Here is a 14079-nt window from a genome sequence, read left to right as displayed (position 1 = left end):
GCAGCACAACAAAGGTGTTGGCCAGCCAGTGGCTCTGTGAGCATTAGGTTTGACAAAAAGCCACTTAATCTGGTGCTGCTTAATGCTGTTGCTTGTACTGGAAGCAGCTGTGCTGCCAAATCCTAGAAGGGAAAGGTGAATTTACCTCATGGCCCCAGTTTGGGAGCCATGGTCCAGGAAGGTGCTTGGCCAAACGCTGTGTGGAAGGGCTCATCTCCCATGGCTGTGTCTGCTCCCTTCATTGTCAGTGCCCTTGGCTTCCCCAAGCCTCAGCAAAGCAGTGGGTGGCCAAGCAGGCTGAAAGACCTTTTGTAGGTATTAATTCACCTCCTTTTGGTTCTCCTGGGATCTCAGTCCAAGGATGGTTCCTGTAATCTCTGGTGCCTTTAATCCAGCCCTTCCTGCTCTAACCACAGTCAATGCCTGCAGAGCAGAGAGGAGCTGCCTGTCCTGGCAATTAATGGCTTTTCCTTGGCTAGTGTTTTATCTATCAGCCTTTCCTCTCTGGACTAATTTTAGAAGCTGGATTCAGTGCCAGCTTCACAGATGATCTTTTCATTTTGTAAAGGTGTTTGGCTTTGTTCACTAATAACTTAATTAGAGGTGCTCTCCAGATTCCCTCTCTGCTTATGCAGCCCTCGCCCTTCCTCTTTTGCCTGAGTTCTTTTTCTGTCAGACTGGTACCTCAGAGCTCAGAGACCTGGGGTGATGAAACGTGGGAACTCTGATGAGTCTGTAGGAGGATCAAGGGCTGCAGCACCTGAGAAATGGTTTGTCAAAAGCTTCTTTCAATTGCAGCCACATTAAAATGTCCCCCCTTGATGAAAAATGGAATATGGGAAGCTTAAGGGATGAGAGGGGACAGACAACACAAAACTGGGAGGACTGGTGGTGTGCCAGATGGCTCTGCTGTCCTTCAGAGGGACCTTGGCAGGCTGGAGAAGTGGGCTAACAAATGCAAAGTCCTGTGCCTGGGGAGGAATAACCTCTGAGGCAGGACAGGCTGGTGCTGCTGGGCTGGAGAGCAGCTCTGGGGGAAGATCCTGAGCATCCTGATGGACACTGAGCTGTGCATGAGCAGCAGTGACCAGAGACAAGGCCACGGCTCTCCTGGGCTGTCCCAGGTCAGAGGAGTGCTCCTGCCTCCCAGTTCACACTGGTGAGACACCCTGGAAGGCTGGGGCAGCCCTGGGCTCCCCAGTACAGGAGAAGTGCTGGAGTGAAGGGCCATGCAGGCAGGGAGGGGAGAGGCTGAGAGAGCTGGGGCTGCTGCAGAAGAGCAGCCTTGGAGCCTGTCAGTGCATCAAATACCTGAGGGAGGAAGCAAAAAAGACACAACCAGACTCTTCTCTGTGGTGCCCAGTGGAAGAACAATGAAACACACTGAAAGACAGGAAATTCTACTTAAACATAACAAACGATTTTCTTAGTGTGAGCAGGCTGAACACTCAGATTGGGATCCAGAGAGGCTGTGGTTTCTCCTTCCTTGCAGGTGTGCTGTAGGTGACTCTGCTTTGAGCAGGGACCAGGCAACCTCCAGAGCTGCCTCCAGCCTCAACCACTCCCTGATTCTGTGATTTTTGCCATCTCTAAGGCAAAGCACTTCCATTCCTTTCAGCAGGGCAAATTTTGTCCGCAAAAGTTTCTGGCATTTTCTGAATTTTTACCAGAAACTGGTGTTCATTCTTTCCTTTCAGGAGCAATAACCATCTGTCCCAACTCCCTGAATGAAAGCTTTTACCTCTTATCAGTAGGTATGGTGGGAAAGAAACAGCAAAGACTGAAAACAGCTCATTGTTTATTAATGTTTGACTGAGTTTATATCCTTTCTGAAAGCCTGCAGCCTTGTGTATGCTAACTATTCTCCTGGATATCCTTCCTATGGGTATAAATATCTCTTTTTTTTTAAACTCTTTAATAAATTCTTGGCCTCAGTCAGAATTCCTGGGGGCAAGAAATCCCTTAAAATGTGTTATACTAATACAAAATATATTACTTACAAAAACCCTGAGTCCAGGTGTGATTGATTGTGCAAAGCCTTGCTTGGATTTTTCCAAAAATGTGACCTGAGGCCTGGGGCTGGAGGAGGGATGTGATTTGATGGTTACCTGACCCCTGGCAGAAGAGTGTGAGACTGACAGCAGCAGCCTCTTGTTCCAGCATTGCTGTTTTTCTGATTTTATTTAAATTGGAAAGGGGAAAGGGCTTGGGAAGCTGCCAGTGTTAAAGCTTTAGTCACTGACAACGTAAAATGTGCTTGAAAATACAGACAGCTCTCCTTTCACAGCCACAATCACTTCAGAGTTGGGGCTAAACCTCTCCTGTGAGCAGGTACAGGAGTGTGGAATGCTCTGAGTCCTGGCCCCATGAGCTTGGGAAGGGATTTGGTGTCTGACAGCAGCCCAGCCCTGCTGCAGGAGGGGAGGGTGAGGGGATTGACTGCTTTGCATTGTTTAATTGCCCTCAGCACTGCAATCTGCAGCACTTTGCTAAATTATGGCTAATGTTCAGCTTTATTTCTTTGTGAGAAACAGCAGCCAGTAATGAAGTGGAGCATTTAGTCAATGGTGATAAATAATTTCTTTCTTAAACAGAAAGGCAGTGGGGAAAAAAGAGCCATAGCTGAGCAATCAGGATCTTCTTTTCTCTCAGATAACATCACCAGCAGGAAAACAAGAGCTTTAAGAAGTCAATGTCCACCCTGGAGTTTATTGGTGCACCAGAGCAGGTTTTTCTAGACCTGACTCTGCCATCTCATGTTTAAACCTCAAGCCTATTCTCTCTCAGGCATGCATTACAAAAGAGATTTCAGCTCTCTGCCCACATAACACTTTCTTCCCTCTTGCTTGAGCCTCCTGCTCTTGGCAAGAGCAGAGTCTCCTACAGAAACAGATGTTTTCCCCTTGCCTGTCAAGGACACACTGCTCTTGGGGGAGGCTTTCTGCTTGCTGGTACTTCCAAGCCTGACAGGTGAGCCATGCCCACCCTGCAGCTCACTTCCCTCCCCCAGGAAACCCCTGAGCAGCCCTGGGAGAAGAGGCTGAAGGGAACAGAAGTTTCCCAGAGCTTTTGCTGTATGGCTGCTCACACAGCAGGGCTGTCCTGGGATGTGTTAACCCCCCTGTATCACTGATTTGGCTGCCTGTGTTTGCACTGTCATTAGAATTTCAACAAAGGGACCCGCTGGCACCCCCTGGCAGGGCCAAGGAAAGGGTCTCAAGAAAATGATACAGACTGCAGAAACATGCTCATGGCCCCACCAGCAGCTTTCTTTGTGACTGGGATCCCTCAAGGTCCAGCCTTTGCTCAGAAAACCTTAAATCTTGTGTACAAATTAAAACAGGTGACTGAGATACCCTGTAAGCTCCTGCTGGCTGTACAGCAGCAATTTTTAGGTTCTGTTAAGAGTAGACCAGTAGAGTAGGGATGCTGCTGGCAGTGCCTGGATCCTGGGTGTTCACTCATTAGCTCTTTGTGTACTCTTCCTGCGAGGCACTGCTATCAGTGCTTGGAAGGAGGGTGCACAGCAGTTACTGCACTCACTGCCTCTGCTCTGCGCCTCATTAGTTGTAGCTCTTGGCATGTTGATAAAGTGTTATCTCCCAGATAAGCTGAACACACTGCATGGCTGTCCTGACTTGTGCAGGAACACTTGGCCTCTGCCTCCGTGGGAAACAGTGGAGAGGGAGCTCACAGGATTAAATTACCTCCTTGGAGGTACTGCCCCTGCACCACCACCACAAGCACTGCTGTCTGAGAGGGGACATGAAACTGAGCACCTGAGAGGTGTCCAGGTGTCCCCTTCCCTGTAAAGTGTCCTGGCAGCTGAGCAAGGGCAGCAGGGACCTGCTGAATAGAGAGCTGTGCTGGACTGGGAAAGCAAACACCAGCAGGGGAGGGTCATGCTGCAGTGGGCACAAGGCAACGACCCCTCTACACCTGAAATTCTTGTGCCTTGGGGGAATTTGGTGCTCTCTGGGCCACCCAACCACTCTGCCTCTCTTCAACACCTTGCCTCTACATTTGGGCTTGTCCAATATCCAAGCAGTGGGAGCACCTGGGGTTTTGGTGAGGTCCAGAGCACACCATGAGGGAAGCTGAGGCTCACCAAGGTTTGAAACTCAATTCCTGGTATATGTGTGCCAGTGAAGCAGCACAAACCATTGCCTGTGAGCCCTCCATGTGCTTTCTCTGCTGTTCCTGCACTGATTCCCCAGTGCAAACACAAAACACATGGGCCCTTTCCTGCAAGCCTCTCAGTGCTCATGTGATGCATGGCTGTCAGCATTAATACAGCAGAAGAAGCTGCACAACCATCTGCAGCACTGTCAGGAGCCAGGCTTGATCCATGAGAGCACTGCATGTTTTCAGCAAGGATCAGAAATCCAGCTTACCAAGGAGTAAAACAAAGGAGCTCATCATTTAGTATCCTCATCTTTCCACTCCTTCCCAGGATATGTATCTGACCCTGTAAGGTTCTACTTTTTATTTTATTCAGCTGTCTAGAGGATGAAATGTCTGAGATCCCCACTGCAGTGGGAAAAGTGTGGTTAATTCATAGATAGTGCCATTGTAAATGGCCCAACCCTTTGGCCTCCAAGCAATCTGTGCTTGGTGATCTCTGCAGATGGCTCAAGTGGCTCATCTCCTCCCTGGCAGAAGTGTTTTATGTTCTCCATAGGGGAAAAAGAGGAGAATAACTGCATAAATTACCACTGGAAGCAATCTCTTCCCTGACAGTCTTCCCTGTCTGCTCAGCTCCTAAAGGACCAGTATATACTGACTCTAATCAGGCTTGTCTGCTCGTGTTGGGAATTTCAACAAGAAGGAGAGGAGATACTGTGCCTTCCAACCAGCAGGAAGCCTCCTGCAGCAGGGATTGCTCCCAGGAGGCTCAGGCCCTTTCCCTTCATTGATCAGAGGAAAAAGTCACTCCCAGGCATTACCCACTCTCACTTTGGCTTTGCTTTCAGCAGCAACAAGACCCCACCTCCCTCCCACTGAGTGTCCAGCTTGTCTTTTAACCAGGCTGATTTTCATGCTGGTGCTGCCTGGGTATTGTCCTGCTTGTCCCACTGCCCAGGCTGGGCTGGGTGTCACCATCTTCATGTGACAACAGCCAGTGTGACCACAGCCAAGTGGCACAGCTCCCCTCTGTTCTCAGTGGAGGATCATGAAAGTGCTTTTTACAGGTTTCCTGTCCTAATTCGGAGAGAAATGGCTCTCATTGTTCACCAAAGTTAAGGAATTGCAGGGGTTTGTACTTTCCTCTAAAGAGCTTGCAAGCCCTGCAGAGGCAGTGCCTGTGTTCTGTGTTTTAGCACCTGCAAAAACCACTCATATCAGCAACTTGCCAGAGCTACAGAATACATAAACCTGGTATTTTTGCATCTGTTTAGTATGGGCTGTTAGTGGGAACCAGCTGAGTAGGTTCATGTCGTTTTTGCAGGAGAAAGCAGATGACACAAAATCCCTCTCCTTGTATTTTTAAAAGGAGGCCAAGAGAAGCCACTTCTCTCTCCTGCATAAAACATTCAACAGTGCCCAGCTCACTATCTGGCACATTTTTTTGTATGAATCTCTAGAAGCTATGAGTGCATCTGGGAGAAACTGCATCCTACCAGCCATGACCACTTGTTTGGACTGACCTGTCCAAACCCTTCAGCCTGGGAGTGCATTTAGAGCTGCTCTCCCTGCTATCCCAAACCCTTCAGCCTGGGAGTGCATTTAGAACTGCTCTCCCTGCTATCAGCTGGCACTTCCCTGCCCTCTCACAAGCCTTGAAGATCTGGGAGCTGTCTGGGGAGGTGGGATGAAGCAGAAAGGAAGAAAGCACAATATTGAGTTGTTAAATGTTGTCTGAATGGATGGATCATGGCTCAAAAGTGAAACACCCCTCACAACCTCACTTGGAGTGTGAATATGATATTAAATTGTGAGAATGCTGTATTAAATTGTCTCCTTTTTCTACTTGGGCACCACCTGCTGGCATGTAATTAAATTAGCACCATCAGCCAGGTATTAAACTCTGCAGTCCCTGAGAGCATGCCAGGTTTTTTCCAGATTGTTAAGCAAGGCAGAGAGGAGAATCTTTTATATGCACTCCTTGTACCAGCACTTAGTTACTGTAAATATGACTCCTTGTACATCCCTCCTCTTTAAGTTAGTGGTTCTTCCAGCTGCAAAATGGTGAGTGTGCAGGCAGGCAAAGGAGAGCACAGAGAGTGAAGACAGGCACATATTCTCAACATGAGGATCATCTTCCTCTTCAGGAAGTCATGCATGCTGCTGTCCCTTGCAAGAAGGAACAGACACTGGTGGCTCTCCCCAGGAGTGCAAGAAAGGGAAAGGGAAGCCAACAGAGCCAACTTCTTCTCCCTAGGCACCCAAAGTCCTGTTGTGGTGCATTAATTGGTGGTGGGGAAGAGATGACACGTAGTACCAGTGCTCATCCTAAGATCCTTCCTACTCAGCTTTTGGCTGAGAGCTTCACAGCTGGTTCCCAACATGCTGCTCTGTTTCTCCACATTGAGGGGGAAAAGGATAACCAGGACTTGGATCTGGAAGGCTGAGGGGAAATGAGAAGTGACATCCAAATTCCTCATTGCTTGCAAGATGTGTGTACACCACAGGAGGAAACAAGCCAAGAAGAAATCAAATTAAAAACTGTGCTTGTGAGAAATTATGCTGAGAGTGAAAAAGCTCCAAACTATCATTTTTGCTGCAATCTGCTGTTGAAGGCTTGTGGTCTCACAGGACCCTGGAGCTGTGGGAGAGCAGTGTCAGGTGGCTCTGCAAAGGGGTAGGGAAAGCCCTGAGAGACATCTGGGAGCATTTATACATTATCTGCCTTTAGCTGGCTGCAGAAAAGTGTGATTTTTATAAACAGGGGGTTTTTGGGAACCTCAGCCTTGCTGCAGGGCAGATATTTGTCCATTTTTCTTGGCTATGAGCTCAGGGAGACAAGAACAGCTCACTGAAGCCAACATGTGTGTGAAGCTCCCCTGGACCTAAGGCACAGGCTCCCAATGGGATGAGGCAATCTCACAACTTTATCCCAGTGTAAAATCCAGCCTGCCTGAGCAGCCAGCTCCCATTTCCTCTGCATGGGATGCACACAGAGCACAAAAACAATAATGCTGAGAGAAGGGTGCATGGCCAAGCACAGCCCTGCTGTGTGCCAGCCCCATCTGGATGAAATGCAGCCCTTACCCCAAGGAGGAGAAGCCCCTGGGAGAAGAAGAGTGAGTGGAAAAGCAGCTTTTGGGACCTGAGCTGCTGGTGTTGGATGCTCCTGGGGTAGTCATGGAGAGAAAGGCCATCTGGACCTGACCTGAACTTTTCAACCCTGATACCCTGGCCAGCTTACCAAGGACACAGGGCTCTCAGCAGGGCTTAAGTGCTTCATCCATTAGCTCATTTACTCATTAACTCATTGATAAAGAGCTTGAGCCAAAGCCCTGCTTTCAGATATCCTCATGGTGCTTCTAAGCCCCTGCAGAGCACAGAGGCCCATGGCAGTCAAGTCTCCCAAATACAGAATTGTCACCTGGGGGCTGCCAGGGATGTGACCTGCTCCCCAGGAAAAACCCCTCCTCGTACCAGGGGCTGGGAAAGGAAGTCTGGTGAGAAATGATGAGAAGGGAGGGTAACCAGGAGACAGCAGAGTCACTGTGTTCCCCTCTGCTGAAATGTCTGTTGGCACAGGGATCATTACAGGGCCACAGATCTGGTAAGGAAACGTGCAGGTGAACATCATTCCCAGTTTAAAGATGGCAAAAGGAGGCACAGTGCTGCATCTCCCACCCCTTCACAGCCCCTGTGTTATCTTTTTCAGCAGCATCTTTCTCAGGAGCCTTCTGAGAACATGGTCCAAAGCCTCTAGATAAGAAATAAGGATACCCGGTTTTAATTGAATTTCTGTCATTAAAGAATAACATTCACTCAGAAGGTAACTTTGAAAAAGTTATCATTTCCTGGAGAATTCTTTGTGAGAAACAGAAACTTTAGGCAATCAAAGTAGAAATGCTTCCTCCTCTATCAGGCAAGGGAACAGAAATCCAGGCATTTAAAGCAACTTTGGGAAGGATCCTGCAATATGTGGGATGTGTGGAGCTGCAGGTGGGATTCATGCAGAAGGGACAGAGGAATGACCTGAAGCTGGTGACAGGATTTTCTGACAGTCATGAATCTGCTTTTACTTGGCAGCCCTGTGCCTGCTTTGTGACATTCAGAGTTGTTTCAATTCCTCATATGGGTTGGAGGAAAGTTCTCAAAATGGCCAGAGAAGGAGATTTTTTCAATTAAAGCCCTGAAAGATGTCCTAGATTCCTTCAGCATGAAGAAATGCATGTCCTCCCTGAAGTAACAACAGTCCTGAAGCTCTCAGAGAGACACAACCAGCCTCCCAAAATTGCATTTAGGATGAAAACTGCACTCCCATCTGGAAGAACTTGGCCTTCCCCTGGCCACTGTTATTTCCTGTGACCTGAAAGAGATGGTTAAAGAAGAGCAGGTGGGAGCACTGAGATGCTGTGCTGGGTAGAGCTGCAATTTCTCAGCTGCCTTTGCCCAAGGGGGAGTGATGAGCTTCTGGTGGCCCTTGGAGGGGAACAAACCCTCTGCAGCCTGCCTTGCTGTGCCCACAATGGCTAGCACAGGCAGGAGCTGGACATGCCTCCAAGGCAGCACATGAGAGAAAAAATAACTAGCCAACAGTGAAAAGGGTTTTAAATATGGTTTGTGAGCAATAAGACTTTCCCATACAGGCTCAGTCTGAAAATTTCTTCCCATACCAATTTCAGTGAGGGTTTTACCCTAGTGAAAATATAGTGGAAGGCTCCCATTTATATGTTTTCTAAAGTCTGTGCAATCAGAAAGCTCTTTGATGCTCCAGGAACTGCAGACATTGTCTAACAACATCTGCTTCTCCTTTTCTGCTGTACTTTTCCTCAATGCAGAATGAAACCAATCAAGCTCCTGCTATGGAGGGCAGGCAGGATGGGCCTGTGCTGGCAGCAGGGTTATGGGCTGGGACTGGCTCCATGGGAGGGCTTGGTGGCACCTGCACAAACCAGCAGTGCTGGGTTTCCTAAAGCCAGGCTCTGCTTCCCCTGCTGGGATCTGAGGGATTTGATCCAGTGTGCTCAGCAGAACAACGTGGCTGCACTTGCCTCTCCTGCTGCTCCCAGCCCTGCCTCTCCTCCAGGTCTGGGTGGGCAATTCTTTCTGCATGCCTGATGCTGGAGGACACATGTGCCTGCTGCTTCCCAAAGCTCAGTCTCAGGGAGCTTTTTGTTTGGTTCAGCCCCATCTGTGATGGAAAGGAGAGCTGGATGGATGGCAATGTGGCCTCAGAGAGCCCAGCACCATCCCCATGCCTCCAGCAAGGGAAGAACAAGCTGGCTAGCCCACAGCCATCACACAGATCACTTTGAGTTTATTGTGTTCAAGCAAGCTGGAGAGAACAGCTGTGGATTTGTCATTTAAAAGCATTTTAATGGGAGGAAGCTCATTTTTCAGTGCAAAAGCAGAAGCTCAAGGAAATATTACAAACTGTGAGCATTACTTTCTGCTTCCTTCACAGCAGGTCTGAGCCATCTCATCTGGTGCATTACGAAAAAATTATTTTAGACTTTCTAAAAAAAAACAAACCAGGAATGGTAGTGCAGCTACCTTGCTGCTTCTCCCAGGAGGTAATTGCTTAATAGGAATATCTCACTGTGTCAAAGAAAAATAGAATAACCAGGCCCTTTAGGTCTTCTCCCCAGCTGTTACCTACAAGTGCCCACAGCTGCTGCCAGTAATTTCCAGCACCCTGGCTCCTTATATCCCACAGTACAAGAATATCATCACCATCAGCAGCCTCATTGTGTAAGAAAATAGCACATACTAAGCTGGAGTTGATTCCACAGTGACAGCCAGAGTTGCACGTTCTGTGTTCCAGGAGAATAGAGCTGATCCAACCTCAGTGGCAGCCAGGGCTGGAGGACATGGGCTCCTTTTGTGCAGGTGTCTGTCTGCTGAAAGCCCAGCAAGCACAGCCAGCAGGGACCAAACATGCAAGGGGAAAGAGTTCAGGGCTCCTCAGGTGCTGTTTTCCCACATGAACCCCTGGGCTGAGCAGCAGGGGAAGTGGAAGGAATTAGCATCCAGACCAAAAGCACTTCTTCAAGAGGAAGCACATTTAAGCAGAGGATGAATCTCAATATTTTATGTAATTCTGGAGAACCTGCTCAGAGACAGTGCTAGGACAGGTGAGGGGGTCTCTCATGGCCCCATGTTCTCAGAATCACCCAAGGCAAAGCTGTTTTTTCACAGCATCAGTCAGACTTTGCCCAGCACCTCTGCCCCTGCACCCTGTGTGGCTCCTGAGCTGAGGACTATTGGAAGGGCAGGGACAGCCACAGTGTCACTCCTTTGCTTCCTCAGCCCTTTTGTCTTTCTGATGTCCAGCCCCAGCTTTTAGGGTCCTGATTTTTGCAATGGCATCCTAATTCCTGCTCTCCTCAAGACAAGTTCAAATAGCTCTTAATCAGGTCTCTAACTGCTGCAGCTGCTGGCTGCAGACTCCCTGTTCTGCCAGGACTCACTCCCATCCTGCTGTGTCAGCCAGGGTGGGCACTAAAAGCAGAACAGAGCTCCCAGTCCATCCCCTGCTGTGCTCCTGGGCTCTGTGCTGAGCTTTTCCTCCAGCTGGAGGTGGGAGCTGGAGAATCTTACCCTGGATGTCTGGTCAGTGAGAGGCAGCACTGATGTGCAACATCTGCAGCATAAAAATTATTTGGGAAAATGAAATGGCAGGAGGTGGGAAGCTCAGGGTAAAATTCTGTGCTCAGCTTGAGGCTGAAAATCAGTGTGTTCTTAATTCACCTGATATCTTCCCTCCCCATTACCCTGACAGGTTCATCAAAACAGTGCAGCTGAGTAGATTTCTGTATGGAGATCTGAGGAGGGAGGATTTGGCATTCAAAATGGGTACAGTTGATGCAGCAAGCAAGAAGTTTGGGGGAAAGAGACTTAAAAGTAAAACAGGAAGATTTTAGGATAAAGATTCAACCTCCTCAAACCACACATACCCAAAAATACAAGGGAAATAATTTTTAATGTCATGAAACTAGAATGATGTGAAGCAAACTGCAGTGCAGCATGAGCTGCATCTAGTGGCCAAGGAGAGCAGTGCTGGGCTCTGGAGCAGCAGTGCAGCCTGGCAGGAAAAGTAACAGCCAGAGCCAGCAGTGGGACCAAGGATTCTCTCACTGCTGCTCTCAGTGGGACACAACAGCAATATCCTGCCCGAGGAAAGGCAGCAGCTCACACTGAATCACATTTACACCTGTTCTGCAGGTGCCTCCTGAGCCAGGTTTGAGCAGCTCTCAGAGCCTGGAGGGAATCAGCTGCAATGAAAGCAGGCTGGTGCTGCTGCCCCACTCCAAACAGGGCAGGGTGGGCAGGAGACTGGAGCAGAGGCAGGAAATGCAGAGCAGGCAGTTTCATGTGTTAGTGAAGACAGCATTGGCTAAGCCAGTCCCTGCAGCCTCACATTCTGCTCAGGGCTGTGTAATCCCTGTCTGCACACTATTAGGATCCTCTGCATTTCCTCCTCTGAATTTTGACAGAACTCTGATAACTCAATTTGAAAGCCAAGGTGTTTCCTTGACACAGGACTTCCTCTAAAGGGAAGGCAGAGCACATCAACCCATGGCACGATTCATTACCCTCAACTCAGAATGTATAACATGTCAGGGATAAAGCTGTGAAGCCTTGATTTATACAGGCTAATCAAGCAGAAAGCTATTAACCGAGGGGCAATGGATTATTAAATAAAATGACAGGAGAAACACTGTCAAAGCACCTAGTTCTGACTCTTGGAACATGTTATTGCTCTTCTTATCTGCCCAAAGTCTTAGCTGTGGAAGTTAAAGCAATCTCTGCAGCTCAGATACAATTCTAAACACACTGAAGTCTCGATCCAGCATCTATTTAAGCATTTAGAGCATGGCAAGTAATTTGAAACTCTGAATAATATCACTGAAGGGCTTTCTCAGAGTACTCAGTGAGTTCAAAGACCAAGACCTGGACACTCACTGCTGCAAAACTTTCAGTAAATTGCTCTTGACTGACAGCAGGGTCAGTTTTGGGGGGCACAGCCTGGAGGGATGTGGCACAGCACATGACAGACTGCAAGAACAATATCTATGATCTTAAATATAATACTCCTACCTGAGCAGGCTGCTAACCAAGCAGAGATTGGTTTATGTCCTATAGCATTTCTTAAATAAGACAAATTTGACCACAAAGAAAAAAACCAAAAGCAACCCACCTCCCACTATTTAAGTTCTGGCTTGTGTTTTGTTGTTCATAAAAGACAACTTTGTTTCCTAATTTCCATGGATGCCTAAACACAAATACTGAACCTAGTGATTTTGGAGTTACCCTGAACATTGGGTATGCCAGACTTGCAAGGTGTTCAAGACTCTGAAAAAACCCATCTAGCAGATTTTCCTATGTCCAGGGAAGTAGTTTCCCCCTAGCACAGTGAATGCATCCTTGCCCCCTTTGTTTAACAGAGGAATTCTGCTGTCACAGGTGGGTTAGTGCTCTCTCCCTCCCCTTTGCATCAACTTCCTTAATCAATCTGCCTGAGAGCTCTTGTTGGTTTTAAGCTCTGAAATAATCTCCTGGCACACCTAACCTGAGCAGCTGTGTGGCTCCTGGGGACCTTGGGAACCACAGAAGGGGAGTTTGTTTGTGTCTGTGTAATTAATAAGGGCATTTACAGGAGGCAGGAGACAGAAAGGACATGATGAAGTCTACTGATATCACTCCCAGTCTGAATGGTCACTCATCTTCTGGTTGTTGGATGTCTGTGGCAAGGGAGAATGTTGGTGGCAAATCTCTCAAATAAGGTTTTCTCTTAAATCAATAAAACTACTTTCCTTTGAAAGGGGTTCCTTGGCTGCTGCCACACAGTTTGCACTGAGAGAGAAAAGAGCCATCAGGTTGAGATGCCAACAATGTCATTTTAATGTCAGGGGAATGACTTGCCTTCATGTCAGTCCTGATCACATTTCTGGCAAGCTCAGAGTGAGAGGGGCCATTGATTGTGTCCCTCCTTGCTGGGGAAAGTCTCAGTGCTGGCTGAAGGGGGAGTTTTGCTGCTCTCTGACACTCTGGTCTCAGACTGCAATTGGCACCCTTAGGCCTGTGGGGAGACAGATCTGCCCCAATTCCCTGCCTAGATGTCTGTCCCTGGCTCCAGAACAGGGGATTTCTACTGGGATAGGGTTTCTCCATCCTGTCCCTCACTGCAGAGGGCTCTGCAATGCAGCAACCAGTCCCTTTGCTCTACCCCTACATCCCCACAGCAGGAACTGTTTCACTTTCATCCAGGAGCAACAAGATTCACTTTGGCCCAAATAACTGAGTAGTTTTAATTCTTAAATGGCTTTATCAGAGAAGGACAATTAGATATGCTGGGGATTACATTCTGCAGAAGTTTGGGATTTCTTCACAGTCTACTAGAGAGCATGTTTTAAGTGTGCTGAAAATGAAAGGCTCTAAAAAGGGTTCAAGAGCATTGATACCTTCAGCCTGAAGATGTCAAGACAACATTGTGAAATTGTGTCAATAATTTGAAGAAATAAGGTGCCATTATGGCTGCAATATCAAAAGCAATGTAATAGCTCTTCTTTGCAATCAGCAGGTTAAAGGCTTTCTCTGAACTGCAGTGTTCCAGTGGAAAATGTGTATAATGAGCCTGGCATGGTGCAGTCTGTCACAGCTCATTCAGTGTCTGCAATAAAGCAGAGCTGCCTCAGCAGTCCCCAATGCAGTATTTTTCTGGCTGAAAATACTGTTACAGCACATTGGAACTGCAAGTGGGGGAATGAGAGGATTGTAAAGCATATTTAGACACAGGAGTTTTCACAGGTCAAAGGGGGAACTTCTTGAAATTGTTCTGGAAAGTGTAATAAAAGTCAAATGCTGGAAAAGGCTTCCCTTAAACAAAAAAAAAAAAAAAACAAAAAAAAAAAAAACAAAACAAAACAAAAAAAAGCATTCAGGGTTTCATGACTT

This window comes from Oenanthe melanoleuca, chromosome 12 (genome assembly GCF_029582105.1).
Source record: "Oenanthe melanoleuca isolate GR-GAL-2019-014 chromosome 12, OMel1.0, whole genome shotgun sequence".
Classification (NCBI taxonomy): domain Eukaryota; kingdom Metazoa; phylum Chordata; class Aves; order Passeriformes; family Muscicapidae; genus Oenanthe; species Oenanthe melanoleuca.
This window is presented reverse-complemented; position numbering follows the sequence as displayed.